Source organism: Thermobia domestica, chromosome 16 (assembly GCF_964235325.1).
Source record: "Thermobia domestica chromosome 16, izTheDome1.hap1.1, whole genome shotgun sequence".
NCBI classification, from domain to species: Eukaryota; Metazoa; Arthropoda; class Insecta; order Zygentoma; family Lepismatidae; genus Thermobia; species Thermobia domestica.
In genome coordinates this window covers 100,551,861-100,579,404 of record NC_137469.1, presented here as the reverse complement: position 1 = coordinate 100,579,404, position 27,544 = coordinate 100,551,861, and the positions used below count along the sequence as shown (strand labels likewise).

Genomic DNA, 27,544 nt, shown 5'->3' with positions numbered 1-27,544 from the left:
AAAACTTTACATTTCCAGATGAAACTATATACATTAGTGGGTCATTTCAAAAAAGTGTGTGTGTGTGGGGGCAACTGCCCCCCCCTAATCGCCGCCCATGCATATTATATAAATATATAGGTAATTCGAGTTATCTGTGTCTATTTTTCCTCATTTGGCAAAAGTGATTCTTAACTTTCTAGTTTTCTTTTGTATTAATTTTCGTAGTTTTGCTGCAACATGATGGATTGAATAGTCAAATATATTTTTTTCGCTCTATGACTTTCATTAAATTTTGGATCCATTTTTACCCTACCTTACCTAGTAAAAGTTTTATATATATGAACTTTAGAGCTAGACTATATGCTAAGTCACTTTTTGGTCGAAATTGAGTTACCAATACTTTTTTTTAATAGACTATGTTCTTTCTAGTGGTGTAATAATGTAAGTCTGAAAGCATCTTACTACTTTATAACTACTTAGTAAGTTTCAAAAACAGTACTATAGGTCTTAGTTGAGAAACCGGTTTTTCGCTTCTCTAAAATTACGAAATTATGACTTGGTTTAGTTTACCTTTGAGGTCCAGATATAATAAAATCATCACCATCATAATTATCAACCATTATCAATTCATTGCTGGATGAAGGGCTTTCCAAGTCTTCTTCAACAACTATCTAACTTGGGCAATTCTTTTCAGGTTACTTCTCAGTGGTGCTTGATTTCGTCACACGTTCTTGTATGCGGAGGTTTCCTAGACTGTTTTTGTCTCGTGGTATCCAGTCTAGAATTGTTTTCGTCCGTCGATCATAATTTCTTCTTGCAATACGTGCAGCACATCTTCCAGCTCATATTAAATTATTTCATTGGCACCACCAGTATTCATTTCTATATATTTGGGCTACAAATAGTTCGAATTCGCTACTTTCGGAGTACAGACGCGCTACTTTTTAATCTTAGAATCTGGCAACACTGACTGAATTATTTAAATCAACACAATGTGAGGACCCCCATTTGGTCTAGCGGGTAGCACGCTTGATTTCGGTTCGCGTGGTCCCGAGTTCGATTTCCGGTAGGGGTAAAGTTGAGCGACCGAAGTAGTTCGGATTCCACTATAATCATTAGCTCCACGTCTCCTTTAGCCGCCCTAGCATAACTGTGGGACGTTAAACTAAAACAAAACAAAACAAGAATGAACACTGTGTATTACTAACTGTAAGTCCTTGAATAATTGCATATAGCTATATGGTATGGATCGAGTTTGAGGTGGTCGGTGGTCAAACTAAAACAAGTGAAATGTAATTAGGGTGTAATTAGAACTTTTAATTAAGCACGATCTTAATATAAAGTGTACACCAGGTCTAAGGCTTAGAGGGAACAACTAGTGTTACTGAAAATGTATCAGTTACATTTAATTTTAGTTACAATTTGCATTTATATGTATTGCTGAAACGAAGACTTAAACATTAACATTATAAGTAGCCCAAAGACTATGAAAAACGTCATCCCTTGAATGCATTCTTGCACCATAAAACAAATTACGAGTAATTCTAAAATATTTTGCAGTTTATCTACGTCATTTGCACATATTTAGAATAATATTTAGCAATATATTTAAGTGGGCAACACTTCTTAAAATAATGTAACTGCGACTTGTAATTAAAACCACCAAAAACTATTGTTGTAATGTTATAGAAGCAAAGGAAAGCAATAATCATTATAAAAATTTAATACAAATACGTCATTTTAAGCAGTATACAATCACTACCAATGTATTTGGATCTCTGAAACGATTTGAAATAACAATTGTTGTAAATGGCGTTATAAGCATTTAAGTCTTTTGGAAGCATCTACATGATGAGACGTGATATGTCAGCGCGTTTTCGAAGTAAAGCCTTTAGAAACATTTAAATTTTCCGTTTCTTGTAACTTTGTTCCTTCCTTCATTCGAAATATATTATTCCATGATCATAGTATTTGACGCTAAGACAGGCCCGTAGAGTATTTGACGCTAAGACAGGCCCGTAGCCAGCCCAAAAATTTAGGGGGGGGGGTCGGTAGAAGTTAGGGGGGCTCGACCCAATCATATTATACTTCATCACCATATTATAGTTCATTTGCAAGCCTACCGTGAAACTTTCTTAGGGGCCAGCCAGTGTTTAGGGGGGCTCGGCCCTCCCTAGCCCCCCGTGGATACTGGCCCGTGCTAAGATACAGTTGATGCGCATTGCACCGGCCATGCCATTTGAGTTATTAGAGATCTCCAAAATGTTGATGTTAGTGATACTGTGTTGTCCTTTGTTATACTAAATAATGTATGGGCTATTGTGGTTTTGTTAAATAACTAAATTAGAAATATGTAATACTTTACGTAGCGCATTTGAGAAAATGCAGCTTTATTTTGCTTTAGCAACATTGCTTGTTTATCTAGTTGTATTGCAGAGTATTTAGAAGAATTTCCCAACTTGGTACAAAATTTCAGCATTTATATATATATATATATATATATATATATATATATATATATATATATATATATATATATATATATCGCAGATCCTAGGGAAGGGCTGTAGGGACTATAGCCCCCCTTAACGCTCAGGTATACACTGGATAAAATGGGCTTCAATCCTACTTTCTTTACACTGGATAAAGCGGCAAACCATGGTTTAGCCCCTCCCTTGATCATATACTGGGTCCGCGGCTCTATATATATGAACATAAATGAACCGAACAAAAACTCAAATAGGAAATGGCATGGGGCACACCGAGTGGTGTTGTCGCGGCGCCTCCCGGGGCCGTCCTTCGTGGGATCCCAGGGCCAAGCTTTATTTTTTTAATGGAAACATGGGGAGAGTAATACCTCGTTTCATAGATCTTTAAAAAGTAAAAAGCGTTGAGGCAAAAGAATTTTCATATCGGTCACCGTATTCAAGATGGCCGTCAAGACATGGTGCCTGTATCAGATAAAACGTCCAGTACCACTAGACCCCTAATATGAAAATAGTTGGAGATAAATGAACAGAATAAAACTCGTATAGGAAAGCACAGAGGGTATTTATCATTTCACGGCTGGAGTATAATGCAACGGAGAAAAAGATTATTAAAGTGTAATTGACATGATGCAAAAGAGGAAATGATAGAAAATTATATTTCCGATCTCTGTCCGTAAGTAGGTGAAGCGGGAATGAATGGTAAAATCTCAAATGAGAACCTCACTTTCATTTGCAATAGATATGGTTTGTCTGAAACACTTCTGTGTACAAATGACTGGTACTATAATGAATAAAAATAAAGTGAAATAAGGTGAATACAAATAAGGTGAAATTTAAGTTTAACAACATTTTGCCCGGCCCTGATAATTTAACGCAATGCGTGCAAGATTTTTGGGACATATCTGCATCAGTATGTATCGTTTCGTTACAAAGAAACACAACTGAAATTACCGTTGAAAGTTATTCGGAATGTAACTGTGGACATCTCAGTGAAACTCATATTCTATCACATGCAAGAAGACATAGAAGGAAAAGAAGCGAACCAGTATCATGCAGACGACTGTTGAACAAAACCAACGTTTGTAAACATTGTTTTAAAATTGCATTGTTCGACAAATTTGTTTCGCATTTCAGTTGATTCATTTTTGCATCAAACCATTGCCTGCAATCAAAATGGGAGATACCATTTAACAAGAATTTTACATACTTTATCCCATTAACTAACTAACTCTATGGCCTATGGAACCCGGAGGTTCAATGCCGCGTTCACAAAAGCTCTCCATTGACTTCTATTCTTAGCTCTTCATTGACTTTATCCCATTACAGAGACTTTTATCCCTTATAAAAACACATTTCAAATAACTTTTGTTTCGTAGATACAATTTGCGAAAACTAAGGCTCTCATTTGCAATTTCACCGATCCTTCCCGCTTCACTCACTTACGGAGTGAGGTTGGAGTAATAATTTTCTAGGAATTAGATTTCTTCCTTTCCATTATGCCACTTTCACTCTAATAATCTCTTCGACTGTTGCAACATTCCCGAGCTATAGAATGATAAATACCCTGTGATTTCCTATTCGAATATTTGTTCTAGTGTTTTCATATTACTGATACTGGACGTTTTATCTGATGCAGGTATCATGTCTTGGTTGGAATTTTGAAAACGGTGACCCATATGAACAATCTTTTGCAACAGCACTCTTTAGTTTTTAAAGATATATCGAACGAGATATCACTCACCCCATGTTTCCATTTACAATTTTGAAGTTGCGCCCTGGGCCCCCATGAAGGGTGGTCCTGGAAGCCTTCGCGACAATATCAATCGATGTGCCACATGACATTTTCTATTTAAGTTTTTGTTTGGTTCATTTATGTTCAACCGTTTTCATATTAGTGGTACTGCATGTTTTACTGTATCTGATAGAGGCAACATGTCTTGGTGGCCATTTTGAATACAGTGCCCGATATGAAAGATCTTTTGCCACAACGCTTTTTAGTTTTTAAAGATCTATGGAACGAGGTACCACTTACCCCTTGCTTTCATTTAAAATTCAAGTTGGGCCTCGGGAACCTATGCAGGGCGACCCTGGGGGCACCGCGACCATATATATATATATATATATATATATATATATATATATATATATATATATATATATATAGAGAGAGAGAGAGAGAGAGAGAGATAATTCTATTTGCATCAGCAGTGGATTTTGTTTCGGGAGAGGCTTGAGGAACGAGTAAAAAACATTTGCGCTATACGTGCAATGCAAAAAATGATCACAAATTTATTTCGGGAGGGGTTTGAGCCCGATAAGCACCCTGTACATCAGTCAACCGTTCTCATATTATCTAACACAGCAACGAAAGAAATTTTGAGTGAAGGCAACTTTAGTATCTATTAATATTAATAATCGAGACGAGACCGAGACTTTCGAGACTGACCTAAGTCTCGTCTTGGTATTTCAAAGTCGGTCTCGGTCTTGTCTCGGTATATAAAAGTCCGTCTCGGTCTCGGTACCATCCCTAGAATTGATCCTCAAGTATTTCATGTTTAGTTGGGTGTGATCTATTGATTGATAAATCTTTAGAAATTGAAGTTTGAGTTAATTGTAATTTCGGACTGTTTCATTAACCATACTGTATACTGTCTTCTTAGTGGTAGTGTCATAATTAGAGACCGGATGTTTAGGCATTAAAAATCTGAAAAATAGGCAGGCAAGCAGGCACTTAAAATTTAAAAAAATGTAAAATAGGCACTAAATTGTAACTCGAAATAATGAAGATAAATACTCAATAAATGAAAAAGTAAATTTGTCATCGATAATGTTCAAAGAATATAGAAACCTACTTGTTTGTTAATATCTTTTACTGTATATATAAAAACGAAGCTTGACATGTATTCCATGTATAATTGGTAAATACATTCTATACATCACTTTATCACTATATATAATAGTCCAAATTTTATACACTTTATCAGTACACACAGCAGTCCAAAGTTTTACGTTTCTTATCACAAACAACGCTTACATTTCTCGGAAGAGTCAGAATTCTTTCTTGAAATACTAAATTACATATGGTTCCCAATGAAGTGTTATTTTGAAGAAAATGCATAGAATAGGCAACGTTAGGCACTAAAGCAATTATTTAGGCAGGAATGGGTGAATTACGCAAAACAAAATTAGCTTAAATTGAAACTATAACTCCATTTCTGTAGACTTTAATACGTTATCTTTGATCATATCTTTTATATTAAAGAATAGGCATTTTGCCTAACATCCTGTCTCTAGTCACAATGAAAACCTTGTTGAGACTATCAGTTTCACCTTAATGAACGGCGTGGTTATTATACAGCATCAGTTTTTAGATTTACAAATGAAATAGTTTTTCTCGCGAACAGCGCATGACGATTCACATTCGCTCAGTATCATTTTGTTCTGGTCAACACTGGTGTATATCACATATTTGAAATTTTCTTTGTCATTGAACACTAATAATATTTGTAGAATTTCGTGCATGAATTCATAGAGAACTTTGGAATCGTTTTCAATACAGCTGTACGCGAGTGCATTTGTGGAAATTTCGCAACTTGGAATCTGCACAAGAGCACTTTCAACGGTGAGAATTAAACTTATTTACGGAACGTCCAGTTGCAATTTCGAATCGTTGAAAGAAAGTGAAACGCAGATCGAACTGCTTCTGCTAAATTCTTGTATGTGTATTGTTTCTAATTTTATCCTAGAATTTAGATTGCAACAGTGAATATGTTTTTGAACCTTGTTCTTTAGCATGGGAATTACTTGACGGAATTAGTGTGCTCAAAGTCATTGTGTCCTTTGCATTTCACCGGGTTCTGTTTGGTTCTTTTGTGTAATTTCGCAAGAGTATCTAGTTGAGATCATAAACTTATTTTTATTACAAAATGCAATCAAGAGAGTGTGAGTAAGCTCGGCTTTTGTCCAATTTTGTTGAATAAACAATTGATTTGTTTTAAAACTGTTAGAAACTTTTTTGGCCTTAGGTGCTAGATTTGGATAGGTCACTTTTCCCTTTTCTTTCATTCTTCAACAATATTCTGTACGGAATTCCAGCAACTTCTGCATAGTCGGATGTTTTTTATTAATTTTTTATAGTAGAAATGCTTATTCTTTGCACATACTAAATATTATTCAACCTGGAACAGTAGAGTCGTTCGGGTTGCGTAAATTGAAGAGGTTCTGGGACGCCCTTTAAAGTTCGAACCCCCTTCCTTCCTTAGAATACACACGAAATTCTAAACAGCTACGATCTCTTCAGTATAGTTACCTAGAAGTATCTCATGACAATGGTGTAGATTTCTGTCGGGAACAAGCATACATACATTCAGCTTTACATATAAGGTTTCATGATTTGCTATTTCTACAGCTTACATCTGCTTACGTGTTCATTGCTTTTCATAATATCCGTGTGTGTGGGTTTTCTCTGAGTTCTCCAGTTTCCTACTACTTTCTTCATTCCACCATTTCATTCATTTCTCATAATTACCGTCTCCCTTAGCCTACACGACATAATCGTGGGACGTAAATCTGCAAGGTTTCATTTCATTTCAGATACCTGGTTCAGGTTATATCCTATATGTATAAAATGTTAAATATTCCGTCCAAAGCAGGTCCTGGTCGAACAAAGCTACACGAGGTCACTATACCAGTAGTATTGCAGAAAGGTATATGGAGTACTGTACGGAATTAGAGAATGAGAAATATTGAATCTTATAATGAAGGACATCAGTTCACACGATTTTAGCTATTGCGGCTTCATTACCAGATATTCACTTGCAGTTCAGTCTTCTTTTAATGTTTCTTTCATATAGGTATAAATCATTTCATTAATATTAATAAAAGTAACTTTGAACACAATTTTTCCTCCCTTAATGCTTAGAAATAGTCATATTCGGTTACTTTACTTTAAGAATTAGATTAGTTTTTCATATTTTTAGTTTCCTTAATCTTCCGGATGCTATTTTGAGTGAGGAGATAATTAGGAGCAATAGTGGAAGTGGGATTTTTGGTAGTATTTCCCTTTGTGTGTGTAGGAGTCGGTATGAGAGGAAAAGGATCCTAATTTATCACAAAACATTGCTGTGCCAACAGCTGCAGGCATTGCTGGCAAAACATCAGAATTCAAAAACCTCAGCCAGACAGGACTGTTTCATGTCTCTGGCCCAAGTCTTCGCTGCAAGTCGATATAATTCCGATTCGAACTGAAAGAAGTCGCGCACTTCGACTTTGTTAGTAATATGAGTATTAGTAAATTATATACGAGGCGTGTACGACAGTTACATCATATTCTCATATCTTCCAAAGTTTTTTTGATCGAAATTGTTTCAATTGTTTCGAAATGTGATATATGGAGATGGTTATGAAAATTATGGAAACACTTGAAGAAAATACAACTTACTTGATTGATACAATGTGGGACCTCCTATAACCTGTAAAACAGCTCTGATACAGGGTTTTCGAGAATGTTTGGTAGGGTTTCGTGGGTTTGTTGTGAGGAGTTAGGCTGGCAACTCAAGTAGTGTTTTTCAGTGCAAAAACGGTGCTACCACAATCCACTATACTATGATAAAAAAAATTAAAGTGCGAAATGCCAGTATGTTTCTATGTGTAACCATTCACAGCACGACAGACATCCAGCTGATAATCAATTTCATACCAAACTGGCGTAACAGTGCCGGTTACGACGACACACTGACCACCTCAGATACAATTGCGATAACTATCCACACATATACCATTTGACTTGTATGAAACTTAGATAGGTCTCCCATTTTGCTTCAACACGTCTCCGTTCTACCCTATCTAACGTATTACAGACCATCACCAAACACACCACCAACAACAGCCAGGCAAAGCATAAGCATTCTTAGTGTTACTGTCTCAAACATCTTACATGAGTAAGATCGTGTATCCCTGAAATTAAATCCGGGGTGGCGCGTACCTCCACCTGACTACTCGGTAGCAAATGTAATTTAATTTATAATGTAAATAGTGTAATTTAGATATACTGAAAATTTATAAGAATAAAAAGTGCTGTTTTAGTTTTCCTTATAAAATAGTTTGCGAGGAATGAACACGGTTGTAGAATTTTGTTGTTAGTATCGGCAAGCAAACATATATATTGTATATATATTTTAATTTTCAGTTAAGCTAAGCACACACAGGCGACTCTCATATCGGTAAAATATAAACATTTATTACTTCAAACTAATGGGAGAAAATTTACCGAACGTTCTAATTCTTGTATATTGGTCCGAGTAGCATTTAATACAGTAGATAATTTTCTTCCCGTAGCTTGTAACTACCGAAGTTTATTTTTTTTCCCCGGTGGGACTTCCTTCGCGGGCCGTCACTGAAGTGCTAACAAAAGGTTCACCCGATTTGCCTATTTACGTGTATTTAAGTTACTTTCTTTTGTTAAAGGAGAATTAATTAATTATATATATATATATATATATATATATATATATATATATATATATATATATATATATATATATATATATATATATATATATCAAGGGCTCGGGGCAACAAGTGGACAAGCCACACTTTTGTGAAAATCCTTTTGTCCACTTGTTGCCCCGAGCCCTTGATATATAGGCTAGTCCACATGAAAGCAGAAACTGAAACTGAATGAAACCCAGCTGTAGCTTTGTAGCTTTATACGCTTCCTTCAAACTAACGTTGAAGTAGTTGATCAGAAAATTGTTCTAAGCTCAATCACAAAGCAGAAATTCATGATTTTCAGTTTATAATCGTGAAATAACAACTTTATTAATGAAATCTGTCAGTTTCTAATTGTGAATATGTGTGTGTTCTTAAGTCAGAAACCAGCCTGTTGGATCTCATTACAAAACCAAATACTTATCATCACGGCGGTGTTTCTTGTATTATAATTTTGGCTTTGCATCAAGAAAGAAGACGACGCAATCTTGCAAACTTATCTGACATTATATGTTCACAATACGCGGAAGCTTCTGGCAGTATATCCGTGTAGGTTGTGTGTGGCTTGTCTGGTCGAATCATAGCTGGATATAACTATCCACGCCATGGGTTAAAGCTATCGGAATTAGTTCACATTCGCATGTGTCTGGTGATGCGTGTGTGTAATGTTTCTTTGCTTTGCTATTTCTGGAAATGCAGCGTGGGTGATTCTTGAGTGTTCTCGAAAACAACCTACGTCACTTGCGGTTTTCATCGCAAAAATGAATAATTCTTAGCTGCATATCTTTTGTGAATTATGAACGGTCTGTGAGAAATTGATCGGAAAAAGAACGGAAGGGAGCTTTTAATTGTAGAAATTATTTAGGTGATTTAAAATGCATTGCTTGATATTATGCAAGTAAAGGGTTTTAATAGAAAAGAAAGCAAGACATTAATATTTTAAATATAAATTATTGCACAGTTCAGGTCATTAGTCTTCGTTGCCGTTTTTCTTTTTAAAAACTTCACAATGCTACCATATTTTATTTATTTATTTTTTTCACATTCATTCGAAAGCAGTTTCGAGGTATCCGGTTTCATGTAGATAGGGCTATAAAAATGAGAAAATATCAATTTAAAGAGTTGAGTTATATTTTTATGATATTTATTTATTTTCCGAGCAGTGTAGAATAAAAACACTTATAGAGGTGCAAGTGCCAGTTCTTCACCAACACGATGTTATCCATCCATTTTTACTGTGGAAATATCCTTAATCCTTTTGAATTTTCAGGTTTTTGAGGCATTTTGTAGACTTTCAATCAGCCACTGCGTCAAGGTTATGTATCGTAGGATTATGGTTCATACCTCATTTTGTTTGGAATGAAGCAATGTTTTCAACTGTATCAGTCAAATTTCCCTATTATGTACCTAAGGCAGGAAATTCCCGCCCAAAGTGGGGGGAAAAGGTATTTTTTTAAAAGTCCCCGTTTATCGCGAATTTCTCCCCTTAGGTACACGACACGAACATGCGAATGGTACATAAAAATAAGCTTTCCTTCATTGTAAAGAGAATGAGATACGAAGAATGGTCCGAGGAAAAAAAGTCTTCATGCTCTAGCCGATTTACCAATTTTCCCTGGATAATACGTTTTCAGTCAATTTTTATTCAATCTGCTTCAGCATAAAGACTATTCATTGTAGGAACATGAATCGTGCTTCGTTTTCTTCTGAATGAATCAGCATTTCGAACAATGTCACTCACATGTCGGTACCGTGTATTCCAGGAGAGAAAATTCCCTAAAAAGGGATATTTTGTAAAAGAAAACCCTTTTTCCCAAAGTAGGAAATTTTCTCTGCTCAGGTACATGATACCGACATGCAAGTGGTACGATTTGAAAGGCTGGTTCATTCTGAAAAGAACGAGGTAGGATTAATGATTTTAGGATATATAGTGATAATGCTGAAGATACTTTACTAAACTAATTGATTAAAAGTGTGTAAATAGGTGAAAACTTCAAAAATGCGAAAATTTTAGACACATCCCTATATATCCTAAGATCATCATTAGTACCTTGTTTTGTTTCAAATGAGGTTAGGTTTCAAACGGTATCACGCGCATGTCCCTATCGTGTACTTGAGGGAATTCCCAAAAGGGAGAAATTTGAGTGCTACAGTTGAAAACATTGCTTCATTACGAACACAACGAGGTACGAACCATGATCCTAGGATAAATAGGAATGTCAGGAAGTTTTTTAAAAAGCTCCAAAAATTTACCCAATTTACCCTTTTCTGCCATGTTTGTAACATCACTGCCCCGAGGCAAATCCCTCGTGACTGCAAAATACCCATGAAACATATTCTTTGATGCTTCCACGCGTAAATAAACGAAAAAGAAAAAAAAAACGATGTGAAAAGCTTTACTGGAGATATATAAAGCAAATTCCGAAGGTCGACGCCATGGTCGATATATAAGCAATAAAGTGTAAAAGGGTTAAAAAAATCAAAGAAATTAAAGAATGATACAGAACAGCACAGGCTTTATGTATAGTACTCTTCTCTCAACCTCCCCCCCTCTCTCTCTTTCTCTTGATATATATAAAATATATTAAGTGCGTGTATAAAAAAAATACACCTGTTTCTCATTCGTATGGCTTTGGGTTTGACACTCACTTTAGTCATTTGACTTAGGGTTACCATCCATTTGACTTTTGCCAGAGATGTCCTGCTTCTTATTATTTTTCACTATGTCTGCAAGGTATTTAACATTTTTGAATTTATCCGGTATTTAGTCACATTTATATCTGTTTTACATTTTATCTTAGATTAGAAGAAGTGATAGAAATTCTTAAACAGTTTGCATCAGAGTATTAACATGAATTCTTAGAAACCTGTAATTTCTTGATTCTAACATTTTTTTTTTTTTTTGAAAATTTCTGCAACAGAAAATGAAAAGAATTATGTTTTTAGGAGTCAACAATATTTTAATTTCGTCATTGAATAGTCTGAAAAGCAGATTAAAGAATGAATTTGTGGTCCCTAAAATCAAAACAGTCTTTGAAATCACTCTCGAAAGATGGCTACAAAAGTGGAGAAGCCCTTTGAAATAGAAAAGTTAATGTTTTCAATAGATTAAACTTCAAAACGTTAAAGACATAAGGTTTGATGAAATTGCCTCTTGTTTGGATTATCTTCAAAGCAAAGGTGTGACCATAGATGACATGTAATATATTCTTTCTTATCTGCTTTTCAGTGTTGGAAACCATTTCACAATGGGGATGACACCGTGACAAGATCGAGATGGACGTTTATAAATCAAGGTGAAACCGAGACTCCGCATATCAAGATTTACCCGAGATATTTACAAATTTCGAGACGAGACCAAGCCTAGCTTCGATCTCGTCTGGAATATAATCAGAAATTACTGAAATAAAATTTTGTACTCAAAATTCGTTACATGTTAAATTAAGTTACTTTCTTTTACACTACGTGTCGATTACTAGCCCCCTTTCAAACACGCCTCCATTCACCATACTATTGCAAAATTTATCCACTTACCGGTAAATAGAAACGTTGCATTTTCCTTTAACATTGGGTGTTTAAAGAGTGTACAGCCCAAACGGCTCATCCGATTTAAACAATTCTTTGGCTCTGATTGAAAACATATTTGGAGACGGTTTCCCCTCCTACGTTTTTTTGCAAGTCTGATAATAACAGAGTTACTCTATGTCAGGGGACTTTTGGGACACGCTGTATGTAAGGTAGTCGAACGATTGTTTTTGAATGGTCGCAGTCATAGGCGTATACACGAGAGAAAGGGGAAGAATGCCGCCACTGATTAATTGCTATCTAGGCATATCAAAAGTGTTTTAAACAGCACGTAATTTTGAGTTACAAAATTATAAAATATAAGTCATGTAAATGACCTAAAAAAAAACTATGTTGCGACAATGTTTCGAAACTTAATTTGGGGTGAACATATAAAGTTTCAATTTCCCAACCTTATTTCTCCGCACAGCTTATGGAAAAACGTTTAACCTTTGTTACTTTACAAAATTGTCTACTTAATTCTTTCTAGAAATCGAATTTCATTCCAAATGTATACAATCTATATATATAAAAGAGAACGTACAATCCTTTGTCCGCTCATCACGCTAATACGGCTGAACCAATTTCTTTCATTTTTGGGGGGTTATTAGGATTTGGACCCTAGATGGTTTTTATCATATCACTTTAATTTTTAATTACCAGTGTCTTGAGATAATTGACCATTCAAGTGTCCATAACGTACAAATCCTTTGTTATTAGTTCATCATAGGTAAAAATAAACGTATTTATATGCAACCCGCATGACCGTGTCACTCGGCGGGTTAACATAAATGACAGGCGATATACAGCGGAAAATAGCTTGAATCTTCTGTTTAAAATTTTTTAATTGATTTGCTTATTTTTACAGACACTTTTACAGTATGCCAGCACCGGGATGACCGCAGCGAAGCGGGGCGGGTTAACATAAATGACAGGCGATATAATGTTAAGATTTACTGCAATCTTCTATGGTTTTTATCATATCACTTGAAAGCGAAAAAGTAAATTATCTAAGTAACAAAGTTTATTGCGTTCCGGGGTGACCGCAGCGAAGCGGGGTGAACGCTGCTAGTAAAACATAAATGCTTAAGTGGTATTTTAAGTAGCAACACCGCTTAAAATGTATGTACAGAATTTAATAATCCCAATTTTGCCCAAAAAAGCCCAATGACCGTGAGTTTTTCAAATCCTAATTCAAATGGTAGTCCAATTAGCACAATAAGTGATAATGGCCTTGATAGAGTGGAACTGCATTTTTCTCCTTGCAAGATGTAGTAATCTTTTCCTCCATTGTTTTTATAGCCGTCGTTTTTTTTTTTTTCTCTCTAATCGTTTACATCAGTACTTTTGATATTTCACCATTGCTTCTTATGCAGTTTTCATAAAGGGAGTAAGGTTGAGATACTTACTTTGTTCTATGATTCTGTTTACTGTCGCTAATCTGTTTCGTTGAGTTTTATTTTTCTTCAACTAAAACATTCCTGGATTCTCATCTCACGAATTGACAAAGAAGATAAGTAAGATCGAGATCCGGACTTACGAAACTTACATCCGCCACAATTTAATCGAAGCATGTTTTAAACCAGCAGCATAAAAAAATAATATGGTGTTCAGCTTTTCGTTTTTTAATTAACATTAATGCAAAGGACAGTTTCTTCGAAGTTGCATTAGTAGCATATCAATATGCCTACCAGATGATAACGAAGTAATATATGTATGTTTTTTTTCTTTCTTTCTTCAAAATGTGAGAGAAATTTCATATAGTTTCGATCGGAATTTACTTGGAAGAGTTGAACATCAATTTAATACTTACATTATCATCATCATCATCATCTAGTAGGAATCTTAAATGAGTCTGCTAATGTGACATTTTTGAAAAACGATATTTTTCCTTGTTTTATTGTCCTGGACGATAAATTGAATACCATTTGAAATATTACTATTCATTTAGAGATGCTTCTTTCCAATATATATATATATATATATATATATATATATATATATATATATATGTAGGGGCGGATCCAGGATATGATCAAGGGAGGGGCTAAACCATGTTTTACCGTTTTATCCAGTGTAAAGCAGTATTGAAGTCCATTTTATCCAATGTATACCTGAGCGTCAAGGGGTGGAATGAAGAAAGTGGAAGGAAACCCACGCACACGATGTTTGTCCACCACAAGGTTCACTTGGCGCGAACTGGGATCGAACCAGGGACCTCATGCGCCAGAGGTGAACGCTCTACCACTGAGCCACCACAGCCCCCCAAGAGCTCAAATTTTAATAGAAGTGGTGAGTACAACTGCACACGTTTCTAGATTCGATAATTAACTCCGAACTATATGATTCGCATACTCGGGCGGGAGACTCGCGTTCGATTTCCGGAGGGAGTTCATGTAGTTCAAATCGCTCGTTAGGCTGTAGGTCCACATCTCATACAAACATGTTGTTGAAGGGGATGATAATCTTCAATCTATCCATCCAATCAGATCTATTAGTAGGGCCACTAAGTCATCATGTAATAGTGACTGAATCCTAACATTTTAGATAGATTCTCAGCTAGAGTGGGGATAGTAAGTTTTAGTTGTAATTTACACTGCTAGAAGGAATTTAACGTTCTGCCTTTCTTCCTCCTGGTGCGTGTCTGCGTTTACATAGTAGTTCAAAGATTCAGGAGAGAAGTGCGTACGCCACTGCAAACGAGAGAAAATGGTTCCTGATTCTCCTATCACAAGCCTATGCCATTTCATTTTTAATCCCATTGTTTTTCCGCATTCAGTTTTTGTTTGTTCATTTCTTAGCACAAAATTACATATAACATTTTTTGTTTAATTAGTTGGCAACATTTCTGCACTGCAGTGTGCATTGTTTACAAAGGGTGCAAAGCTTTGTGAAAATCAGTTTAGTTTGTTTCTAGTGTTTTTTTTTTCTGAAGATAGTATAGTAGTTGTGCAATATTTGTAGATGTTAGTGTTTTTATTTTTCTGAAGACGCTAAGATTCTCAGTCAGAATGACAGGGATGGTTCGTGTCTCCAATCTCCATGGACCGGGACAGGCATTTCCGACGAGTAAGATTGCCGTCCAGAAATAACCGCACGTACGTGACGACTCCGCTGTTGCCACTTCGTTGTATCTTTAACGTAATATGTATGGATGGATGTACACATATCTTTTTTCTTTTTTTTTCACACCGTGCAATACAGCAGCACACTTGTGAACGTTGTTCGAATTTGTCTTTAAGGATGTGTTAGGTAGATATGTAGGTGGATGCTTGTTGGCACCTTTCTGCTGGTGTTGTATGCCGATGCAGAATTTCGATCTCTAAAAGTGTTGCAAACATGGTTGGTGTTTCTATTATAAATTCGCTACCTTAGGTACGCTGCAAGGTCATTTGAGAATTTTGTTTTTTCTTTGCTATATATTTGTATAATTAATGATATGCTCAAAATGTATTCCGTACTTATTTTTTTTTTTAAATTCTTATAAAGCAAAAGCATATAAGTATGAATAACGCTTCTATACAAACTTCAAAACATTTAAGAGTTACAGGTTGCATAAACATCTAGGCGAAAATATTTATATACACTTAATCGTTATTATAAACGCAAGAGCATCAGTCTCTCAGTCACGCTCTTTCAATAGTTCACAGACAGCCCAATCGCTGTCGCTAGCTGCGCTGCCTCCTACGTGACACCAGGAGATGTCGCAAGTGTGCAGGCAATTTGCAGACAAGCCAAGTTTTGGGAGTGGAGGAACAACAAGCTTTTCATAAATTTTAGAATATGTGATTAAGGTGACGGCACGTCGTTCCTTACAAGACAGGCCACTGTACACCTGTGTGCAAGGTGGAAGTAAAGCTCTATTTTTGAAACTTTTTATATTGTATAGGAATTTAATGTGGTCACCACCATGTTCTGGCCTGCGTGATCTCATCCCTTCCGTAGGTTGTCCCAATACCTTCTTGGCAGAGGCTGGGTGAACGGAGCTACATTGTGAATTAGGATAGAACGGCAACGAATCCTCTTCTCTACGTTGAAGACGAACTGGGGTTCCTCGATTTGTTAGTAGGTTGAAGTCGTACTCCGACTACTTTACCACTGCTCTCGGAACTTATTGTATAATACAGTTTTCTGAAAGAAAGAGAAAGGAAAGATGAGTAAATTTATCAGAGAATTTTATTTGAACGTGAAATAAGAAGTTACGTTTGCTTCTGAAACACTGAACAACCTTATCCGCACTTGTACTCAGTATATGACAGCGATTTCCAAATAAATGCTCTGTGGCGTTACAGCTTCTTGCTCTCCTTCTCAGCGAACCACATGGAGAAATTAAGGGGAGGAACGAAACGCTGCGTTCAGAAAGAGTAGTGGTGTCAGGCAAACAACAATCATACTATAGTTGGTGGTTATGCAGGTGTACTACTTGTAGATCCAGTTCTGCACCTACACTGCCAATATTTGCTTAGTATTTTCTCCTACCTCATCCTCTTCTCGTTCCTCGTCATGTTTCTCAAGATTGTAAAAGTGTGATCCTACGTCATTCATCGGCCAGTTGGAAAAGACTCATCTATTGGTATGATTGAGATTGAACAGCCAAAGGAGTTCTCAGGTTGAGGTTCAGAGGTATTAGGTAGCATGATGAGATGGACACATAAGACTTTTTTTTTCAGTACTTTCTGAAATTAATTTTTAAACCTATGGTTAGTGTGTGTGCTGCCTCAAAACTTGAGGTTCGATCTTAATCTTGTATATCCTTATTGTTAGAAATAAAGTTGAGTGCTAATATGGTATTAAGTTTGGAGATAACAACGACCACATCGAGTTTATCCTTTGTAAACGAGACACGCCGGATCATCAGTATTCAGTACAAAAATTTTACATTTAAGTGTTAGTGGACAAGTTACATTTACTTCATATTTTCGTATTTTGTAGTTACTACTATAAGCCAGCGTGTTAGCCACATTGGTATACCGTCTCGCAAGATCAGCAAAGTCAAGCAGTGCCGGGTCTGGCCAGAGATAAGATGAATGAACATTCTTGTTCACCACATTGTATTGCTATTGCGGCGTGCACACAGCGTCGTGAGAACAATTGGAGAGCTGTTTGAAAGAAAGAACTAGCAAATTCCCATCTGGAAAATCAGTTTTAATGGCAGAAGGAGGTGATGTGCTGACTATACATCACCCGAAAGTCGTGTGTCACAACTGGCTGGTAGTCCCTGACCCTCTAAGGTCTGTTGAACCAGAAAAAAGTTATAAAAAAAATGTACTGTTTCACATTTAGACCTGTGTCTTTCTAGTACTTAAAACCTTGCATGTTTTGTGTGCCCCTGGTCCCGACTTTGATTCCTCTCATATTTAACTAGATGTACACTCATGTCCAAAATTATGTCGCGAAGTAGCTCAAGTGGTAGAGTGTTGGCTTCGCATTCGGGAGGTTGTGGGTTCGAATCCCGCTGCCGACCATTCTGACTGAGGTTTTCCAGGGTTTCCCTCAGTCCTACCAGGCAAATGTCGGGATGGTACCTACTAAACAGGCCCTGGCCGACACCTTGCCAAATCCTTTCCATTGTTATTGTTGTTGTTGGATATCCAGTGTAAAATGGCCTCTGAGCTGTATCTGGTGATTGTTAAATAAATAAATATGTTGTTGTAGGAATATAATTTGATAACGAATTCGCTTGGTATTTCTTATAATGTTAGTATGTGTATAAACTGCAAAGACATGTATGTGACAAATTTCATGTCAAAAGAGCAGTAAATAAGAACAATAAAACGAAAATAAAACTTTCTTGTCCATTTAGCAACATTTTGTTTCACTCATTCTAATTTTCGTATTTATAATTCTTTTCCTATGAAATTTACCACAAATATACATTTCCCGATTATACACATAGTATCTATCTATTAAAATGCTACAATAGCAATTAAAAACGCCTGAGCTCCAACCTAAAGCTTTAGCTTTAAAATCTTTCATTTACGGTTGTGTGTGATTTCACGTTTAACAGAGACAAATATTTTAAGTATTTGTACTTTAAATAGTCTAAATTAGTTAACTATATCTTTTTCATAAAGTTTATGATATAAAATTATTGTTCAAAGCCTTTGTATTTTAATAAGCCTTCTCTAGAATCAATGCATGTGAATTGTGCTTCCATCTTTCGAGTTCTTTTAAACTACAGTATATGTTGAGGACGTTTATGTGTTTGTGGTCAATCCTTTCGACAATGAGATCTCGGAAACTACAGGCTCTAGAAAGATTACGTTTTCACTGATCGATTGGAAATTTTGCGTAGATTGTCCAGTTCTAATTGAATATTTGAAAAAACATGACCATTATTTCTTTATTACGTTTTTTAGGGTACACTGGAAGCGTTGAAACAAACAAAAAAAAAAAAAAAAAACTAAAGCATCATATCCTATGAATTATACATTCCAACACCACATTGTTGTATATTGTGGTTGTATATGCCTCAGGCGTTTGATTCATGGCCAAATAATAATGAAAAAGGAAGGATAACCATTTCTCGAGTCTAAAATAAAACTTTATTTTTTGAGTGTTTAGCCCAATGAACACCATATATAACTGATATTATAATTAATTGTATATGTAATGTATTTGCTTATTACATACTGCATGCAAGAAGAAAGAAAACACTGGTCATACATCAATTAGAAACTCCAACCGGAAGTAGGCTCAAATCTTGCAAATGGGCGAGATATTGAGAAAAAAATAGTCGAAAAAATCTCCCCTTTATGATATCCCATGCCGATTTTTTTTTATCAAGACGTTTTTCACCTGTGTGTTTAAAGGGACATGTAAATATGTTGTGAGTAATGAGAAGGAGATTTATGCTCATATGCGAATGATGCTCTGTGTAGAGAGCGCAGGTTCAGCTAGTCAGTAATAAAAGTACCGTGCAAAATCATTATCAAATTACATTCTTACAAGAAGACAGTTATAGATATGCGACAATTATTTTGGACATGAGTGTACTTCACATAACCTTTATGCTGGAAAAGACATTAAATTCCTTAACAAACATTCGGTAAAAAGAGAGAGATTTCTGAACTTATATAATGAAGGCTTGTGATAAATTAACAGAGGAAGAATGTGATGTGAGGAACACATTCTCAGTTTGTAGTATCTATATTTAAATTAACTGAAATCGAATTTTATATATATATATATACTAGCAGCGTTCACCCCGCTTCGCTGCGGTCACCCCGGAACGCAATAAACTTTGTTACTTAGATAATTTTTACTTTTTCGCTTTCAAGTGATATGATAAAAACCATAGAAGATTGCAGTAAATCTTAACATTATATCGCCTGTCATTTATGTTAACCCGCCCCGCTTCGCTGCGGTCATCCCGGTGCTGGCATATTGTAAAAGTGTCTGTAAAAATAAGCAAATCAATTAAAAAATTTTAAACAGAAGATTCAAGCTATTTTCCGCTGTATATCGCCTGTCATTTATGTTAACCCGCCGAGTGACACGGTCATGCGGGTTGCATATAAATACGTTTATTTTTACCTATGATGAACTAATAACAAAGGATTTGTACGTTATGGACACTTGAATGGTCAATTATCTCAAGACACTGGTAATTAAAAATTAAAGTGATATGATAAAAACCATCTAGGGTCCAAATCCTAATAACACCCCAAAAATGAAAGAAATTGGTTCAGCCGTATTAGCGTGATGAGCGGACAAAGGATTTTGTACGTTCTCTTTTATATATATATATATATATATATATATATATATATATATTTGGTCTAGGAATTAATTCGTGCGGTTGGTACGCACACATTGAAGCTGTAGTACAAACACAAAATACATAAATACCTTAAGAAAAATATTGTCCATCGCTAGCCACCACTTTCGCCCATCTGTCAGGCAATGTACGGATTCCGTGGCGAAAGAAGTCCTTATCCTTGGAAGCGATCCAGTCAGAGACCCATGTTTCGATATCTTCTGAAGAAGTAAACCGCTGTCCAATCAAATCGTTGTTCATGCAATCGAACAAGTAGTAGTCCGAAGGAGCAACGTTTGGTGAATACGGCGGGTGGGGTAAAACTTCCCATCCGACATTTTCTAAATAGGTTTTGACCGGTTTTGCGACATGTGGGCGAGCGTTATCATGTTGAACAATAAGTTTATCATGTCTGTTCTCCCATTCTGGTCGTGTTCTGGCCAGAGCTTGCTTCAAACGCATTAATTGTCGTCGATAACGTTCTCCATTCATAGTTTCACCCGGTTGCAGCAGCTCATAGTACACCACACCTTTCATATCCCACCATATGCACAGCATAACCTTTGCACAGTGAATATCTCGTTTTGGTTGTGATGGACCTGGTTCACCTGGTTTCACCCAGGCCTTTTTTCGTTTAGGGTTCTCGTAATGGATCCACTTCTCATCCCCCGTAATAATTCGATGCAGAAACCCCTTTCTGCTCTGTCGTTGAAGCAGCAATTCGCAAATGGTTTTTCGTCTTTCAACGTCTCTGTCTTTCAATTCATGTGGAACCCAATGTGACATCTTTTGAATCATTCCCATGGCTTTCAAGCGTTTGGAGACTGTTGTTTGATCAACGCCTAATGCTGCTGCAAGTTGTTCCTGCGTTTGACACGAATCCTGCTCGAGCAATGCTGTCAATTCTTCGTCTTGAAATTTTTTTGGCTGTCCAGCTCGCTCTTGGTCTGCCAAGCCGAAATCACCACTTCTAAACCGTGCAAACCACTTCTGACACGTTCGCTCAGCTAGAGCATGGTCACCATACACTTCCACCAAAATACGATGACTTTCAGTCGCACTTTTCTGCATGTTAAAGTAATGCAGCAGGACACCCCGCAAAAACACTTTATCAGGCACAAATTGCGCCATGTTCACTTAACTACAAACTGGTGGTGTTGACGCTTTAATCCACTGCCCTATACTACGAACGATATGCGATGACAGGGGTTTTCAACACATGTGTGGATACACGGAACTGTGGGACGCTCCGTTCGTTGCGGCATCTCTTGTCCACCCGCACGAATTAATTCCTAGACCAAATATATATATAATATAATATAATATAATATAAAATGTGTGTGTGTGTGTGTGAGAGAGAGAAAGGACAAAATAATTAGGAAACATGTTTATTATTATTATTTTTTTTAATGTACTGCATCAAGTTTAAAACTCTCAGCCACCAAGACGAATGTTACCTATTTAGCAAATACCGAGGCAAGATGTTTGCCGGAACTCAATCCATCAAATGAAATAAACGTAGTAAAATTATTGTAGCGGAAACCGTGGATAAGCGAATTCCGCTGGTAATCTGAAAATGACCGGAAAAGAACACAGATTAGCATAATGTTTTTGAGCATTATTATTATTATTATTATTATTATTATTATTATTATTATTTACAGAATGAGACGTGCAGATGTAATTCTGACTTAATAGACAGTAGTTTTCTGTATTTACGAATTTATTTGTTTTTTCACACACAGAATCGATCAGCTGTTTTTTTTTTTTTTGTCAAAACACCTCTTCTTTATTTGTAATTGAAGTTTTTATATACCCTATCGTAATTTATTGTTGCAAGAAAATAAGAAAAAAGGAAAAGAAGATCGCAAGCAAGCCGCCCGCACATAATCGATTGTTTATTGCAAATAATGAAGGTAGAAAGTGAGACACAAGGACGCAGCAAACTGCACTGAATACAGGAAAGCTTGTATAGTGCAGTTAATTGGTTTGCAAAGACATCCACGCTATCCAAACTGGTTTGTTGGAAACGTATTTATTATTTTTTTAAGTTGAATTTGTTCATCACAAAAATTTGGGATAATATACAAGTTGAATGAAAGAAAGTATTTATTTCTGTAAACTAAAAGATACAGAAAATCATTTTATATATAAAACGAAATTATAGTTACATTGTAATTATAAAAGGAATTGACGAAATTAGAATATGGGGGATACGGAAGAATACCGAAAAAAACTCATAGATATGTACATCATATTCTCACATGGCGTTGGATCGAACCAGGGACTCATCGCACCAAAGATGAGCCCTCTACCATTGACCTACTTTGTCCCCATTTTTCAGTTGTAGTTCCATAATATATATGAATGAGTTTTATTTGTTATTTTAAAATATTTAAATTGGGAAACCGTGTAATAATAAAAACCACGTTTCACAATACAAGATATAGACCTACATGTACTCACTCTCCACTAACTTATTGAGGTCATGAGTGTTCACCTCCGGTGCTTGGGGTCCCTGGTTCGATCCCAGCTAGCTCCGTGTGAACTTTGTGGTGGATAAACACTGTGCTCGTGGGTTTTCTCGGGGTTCTTCCGTTTCCTACCACTTTCTTCATTCCACCATTTCACTCAGCACCGTCTCCTTTAGCCTAACCGGCATAACCGTGGGACGTAAAACTGAAAGATTTCATTTCATAATTGAGGTAATGACTCGACATTGCTCCAATTTTCCTCACCATGCGATCCATTATGTGAGCTAATGATTGAGAGGCAGACCAATTATGCAGTAATAGTTTATCTCAAAGCTCTGAAATGTGTTTAATAATACCGTTTTTTTTTTTTTTGAAGTACCGGTGCTCGAATGCTTCAAAGCCCGTATTTTGATATTGTTTTTTTGTCTCCATTCTTTTGATTTCTTAAGAAGACGAAACCACTGAGACTTCGTCATAATCTCTCTATATAAAAGAAATCCTGATTGATTGAACAACGTTTAGTTCAAATTGATCATATTAGAAACTTTGAACTTAGAGAGTTCACACACTTTTAACGTAAGATGCCACTAACAAAAATTTTTTGGAATTCGGCGGCGAATGGGTATGATTCTTTAAAGTTTGAGACAAGAAATTTGATATTTAGACTTATCATTTAATACAAATACGTGTTGAGCTTTTTCTTTAAAAAATCTTAAAAGGAAAGAAAGCAGGTGAAGAGAAAAAGGAGTGGAGGGTGTAATTATTATAATACGATATCCATGTCTCATAATCCTTTAAAGTTAAGTTGAAATTTGATATTTAGATTTTTCATTTAAAATAATTAAACACGTGTTTCAGTTTTTAGATGTTTGACCGAAAATGGTAGAAAAAAGGATGGAGATGGTTCATTAAGACGCCCACGTGAGATGTTCGAATTTCATACGAGACTTCAAATTCAGACGAATTATATAAGAAAAATGCAGCAAAGTAGGCCATTTCAGTTTCTGCCAGGGAGGAGGCAATGTTGTCCACCGACAAGAGTTTTGCATTTTTTGTTTCTATATTAATATAAACTTTATTAAAAGGAGTATGTGTTTCTGAAACTCAGGGGCCCATGATCCCTATCTTCCGTAAATGACGTCCCTCTGCAGAATGAAGAAAGAATATTGCCCGAAGCATTTGCTAGTATACTTTATTTTGCGTGTTGAGTTACAAGAACAAAATATATTGCGTATTGAGCTTGACCATAAGGTACTAAGTATTTGTGGGAATTGGCAACCCTGAGCACGAAGCGAGAGCAGAATGGAGTTTGAGAAGCCGGTAAGTTTTCAGTGTTGTGTTGAGCCAGATGAGAGTGGAGAGGAGCCGAAGTAAGAATCCTGTTTGTGTGTAATGGAACGGTATATGCAAGCGTGATGTGAGCGAGACAACTGTCACACGGGAAAGCCCCATTCTCATAGGTACGTAAACTGAGCTCAGGCTTGAGAATTAATTTCCAGAAGTTCGATAATGTTGTGTGAGAGGTGAAAACAAAGATACCACCCATGACTTTTCCTTTTCACCTTCGTTAAAACAATTACAAATAATTTTGTGCGGAAAAGAATTCACTTAAATTAGCCATTCACGTTTTTAATTGTTTGTTTGCAGATTACAGTTACTTTAAGGTAAATGAGATTGTAGTAGAGTTTCAAATTAATTACTCAGGAGACACTCGCGTTAAGTTCTTGCGTTTAATCACACGCACACACACATCAGTCTTGTGCATTTTTGCAAAAAAATAATTAATTAATTACCGATTAGTGTAATTAATTGGTGTATATTCCCAGAAGGGCTCCTCCTTTAGCCAGATAGGCTTTCGGTATGTTATCAACTCGGCGAGTACGGACATCCGGAGTAATGATACGGGTTAACAACACTCTTCGCTAAGATCAGCCCAACTATTTTGAATTTTTAGTGAATATAATGAAGAACATCAAAAATGTAAATAATTGAATAAGATAATATCTCCAAAATGCCAGTACATGGATTAATGATTGTTTTCAAGACTTTTTGCAGAGTATGTAAGTTTGAGTATCCAGCAATTATGACGTTATGAACTGCGCACTTACATTTTTGGTCTATAAGAGAAGGTTTTGAAACAGTTATTAGTTTGATAGCATTTTGTAGATACTACTTGGCTCACTTTAAGTTATTCACTAAAATCTATGTATTTTCTATAGAAAAATGAAAGTGACTATATGTTTGTGACTTAATAACTCTTGAACCACGAGACCGATCTCAAGCAAATTTTCAACACAAATCAGGTTCTCATCAGGTTCTCAGGCCTAGGATGATTTTTATCATTTCACTTTGACGGTGCAGCTTAGGAGAGGGGATCGAAATGACCGAACATGACCGATATTAGTGTCGAATCTATAGTTTTCAGAGTCGCTGAAATGAACAGTGACACTTCCGATGGTGTTTAAATCCAAATTCAGCCCCGCAACTTAGGGGACTGGAAGATATATAAAAATGATCGAAAATGACCGATATTAGTGTCGAATCCGTATTTTTCGAGGTCACTGAGATAAACAGTGACACTTCCGATGACGTTTAAATCCACATTCAGCCCCACAAATTAGGGGAGGGGAAGATATATAAAAATGATCGAAAATAACCAATATCAGTGCCGAATCCGTAGTTTTCGGGGTCGCTGATCGATGCCTTTAAATCCAAATTCATCCTCGCAACTTGGGGAGGGGGGATATGACCGATATCAGAGGCGCATAAGTAATAGTAAAAAGTGACTGACTAACGGAACATATTGCTAATCTTTCTCATTTTAACCCAACGAAAAGCGGGTAACTGACGCTAGTTTTTAATAAATAAAGGATGAGCGTAGCGCAGAGCTTCATAAAAATTCCATCCTTCATAAGCTTGCAATTGCACAATTACAACTTCGTGAGAAAGCTTAACATTCAAATAATAAAGCGAAAAAAAAGTATGATTTGATAGTGTTTATTTGTAAGACCTCTGGAGTTAAATTTCACCAGATTTCAGGGTGGATATTTTTAGGCGTTTCTTTAGTTATCCGATGCTGTTCTCTGGAGAAATGGATATGAGGGTTATTAATGCAGCTGATGGGCTGGTTATGTGACAGTAAATAAAATTAATCCCACTGAGTAGTATTGATCCACCGCAATGTGTCCATATAGCTTGGTCAGTTACAGAATGTGGGCACTACCCATGTGTCACATCGTACGTATTTTAATGTCATAGTTAAAAAAAATCATCTGTACTTGTATTATTATTATTATTATTATTATTATTATTATTATTATTATTATTATTATTATTATTATTATTATTATTATTATTAAATATCTCGTATATATTTACGAATAAAAGATATGATACACGTCCATACAAATCAAATTTACATTGACAAAAATTGTATCTTGAGACTTTCAGTCATATATGAAATTGTATATGTATAATCTTCGCTGTCATTGTTTCTTTTACCAATTCAGAGCGGAAGATTCACATGAAGAAAGTGAGAGGCAAGGAAGAAAGATCGATTTTACTTCATTATTGAAAGTACGTGTGATATTTACAAGATTTTCCAGTGAAATTACAACGAATAATCGTCATATGCTACGTACTGCGATGACACCATTCTTAAGTTACATGGAAACATGAATCAAAAGAAACGGTTGATATTGAAATAACGGTTGTTGTTTATTCTAAAATTAACCGCATTCTTAATGTTATACTCCATTGTAATTTAACAGTCATATCGGTATATTTTCCAGTGATGCGTTGTAATTTCACAGAACAATATTAGTGTACAATTATTGTGGAATTATAAGAACGTCCAGGAAGAAATATATATTTAAACAAAAAAAGGCTGTTTTTTTGGCGGTTTCTTGCAAGATAATTTACAAATTTTACAGCTTTCATGGGAACATATGATGTATATAATCGTGATAAACATGGGACTAAATATATTTTATTCAGGTGACTGTTACTTTTGTATCCAAAAGTTCCAAAATAGAATATCAGGTATACAAAGCTGAGAACTTCTGACATTTTGTAATAACATCCCACGATTATCGCCGAGGCTAAGGGAGACACTGACAGTGAAATGAATGATAATGGTGAAATGAGGAAAGTGAGAGATGTCCACCACACAGCTCACTTCGCGCGAATTGAGATCTTACCAGAGACCACGCACACCAAAGGGCTGAGCGCTCTGTATTACAGAACTGCCGCGGCCTCACTTCTATAACATTTGTTTCAATTCGTCCTCAGTCAGGGTTTAATTGGCTTCAAAGCCTCAACAAGCATTCGAAATGGTAATGGAGAAGACATGGAAGAATAAAGACTCGAAGACACCTTCATGATTTAGAAGAGCCTATTTTGACCTTAGTTACTTGCACCCGATTAAGAAGAACATCACATCTCGATGAAAATTTAAATCCCAGTGTCCTAAAATTTATTTCCAATTGAATTCTCTGTTATGTCAGTATTGCTCCTATTCTCAACAAATCATACAGAGAGAACAGTGAGGAGACACTGGAACTAGAGTTGATGAAAGACAATTGTTACAGGCAAACAAGAACATCGATAGTTTTGTAGTAACGCTGCTCGTAAAAGCATGATTACCCGTACACCGCCAACACTAGCTTTGTTCTATTTATTTCCTCTCATGTATTACCATGTGTTATCTCTGTCCTCGTCCAATCGTAAGAGCCTGCTTCTACACCATCCATGTTGTAGTTGAAAATGACTGCCAGGGAGCAATCGGT

The 27,544-nt window shown here is 36.0% G+C and overlaps 1 protein-coding gene across 5 annotated transcripts in view; it reads left to right on the top strand.

The window, feature by feature from the left end:
• Positions 1–27,544, top strand: part of Nuak (Nuak family kinase 1) — a 308,387-nt gene that overhangs the window by 18,523 nt on the left and 262,320 nt on the right. Inside the window, exon 1 of one of the 5 annotated variants that reach the window (XM_081742811.1) lies at positions 24,094–24,217. The exons of the other annotated variants lie outside the window; for them this stretch is intronic. The gene's annotated coding sequence lies outside the window, so the exon portion shown is untranslated. Of the gene's footprint in view, positions 1–24,093; positions 24,218–27,544 lie in introns of those variants that run through there. 5 annotated transcript variants of the gene reach the window in all.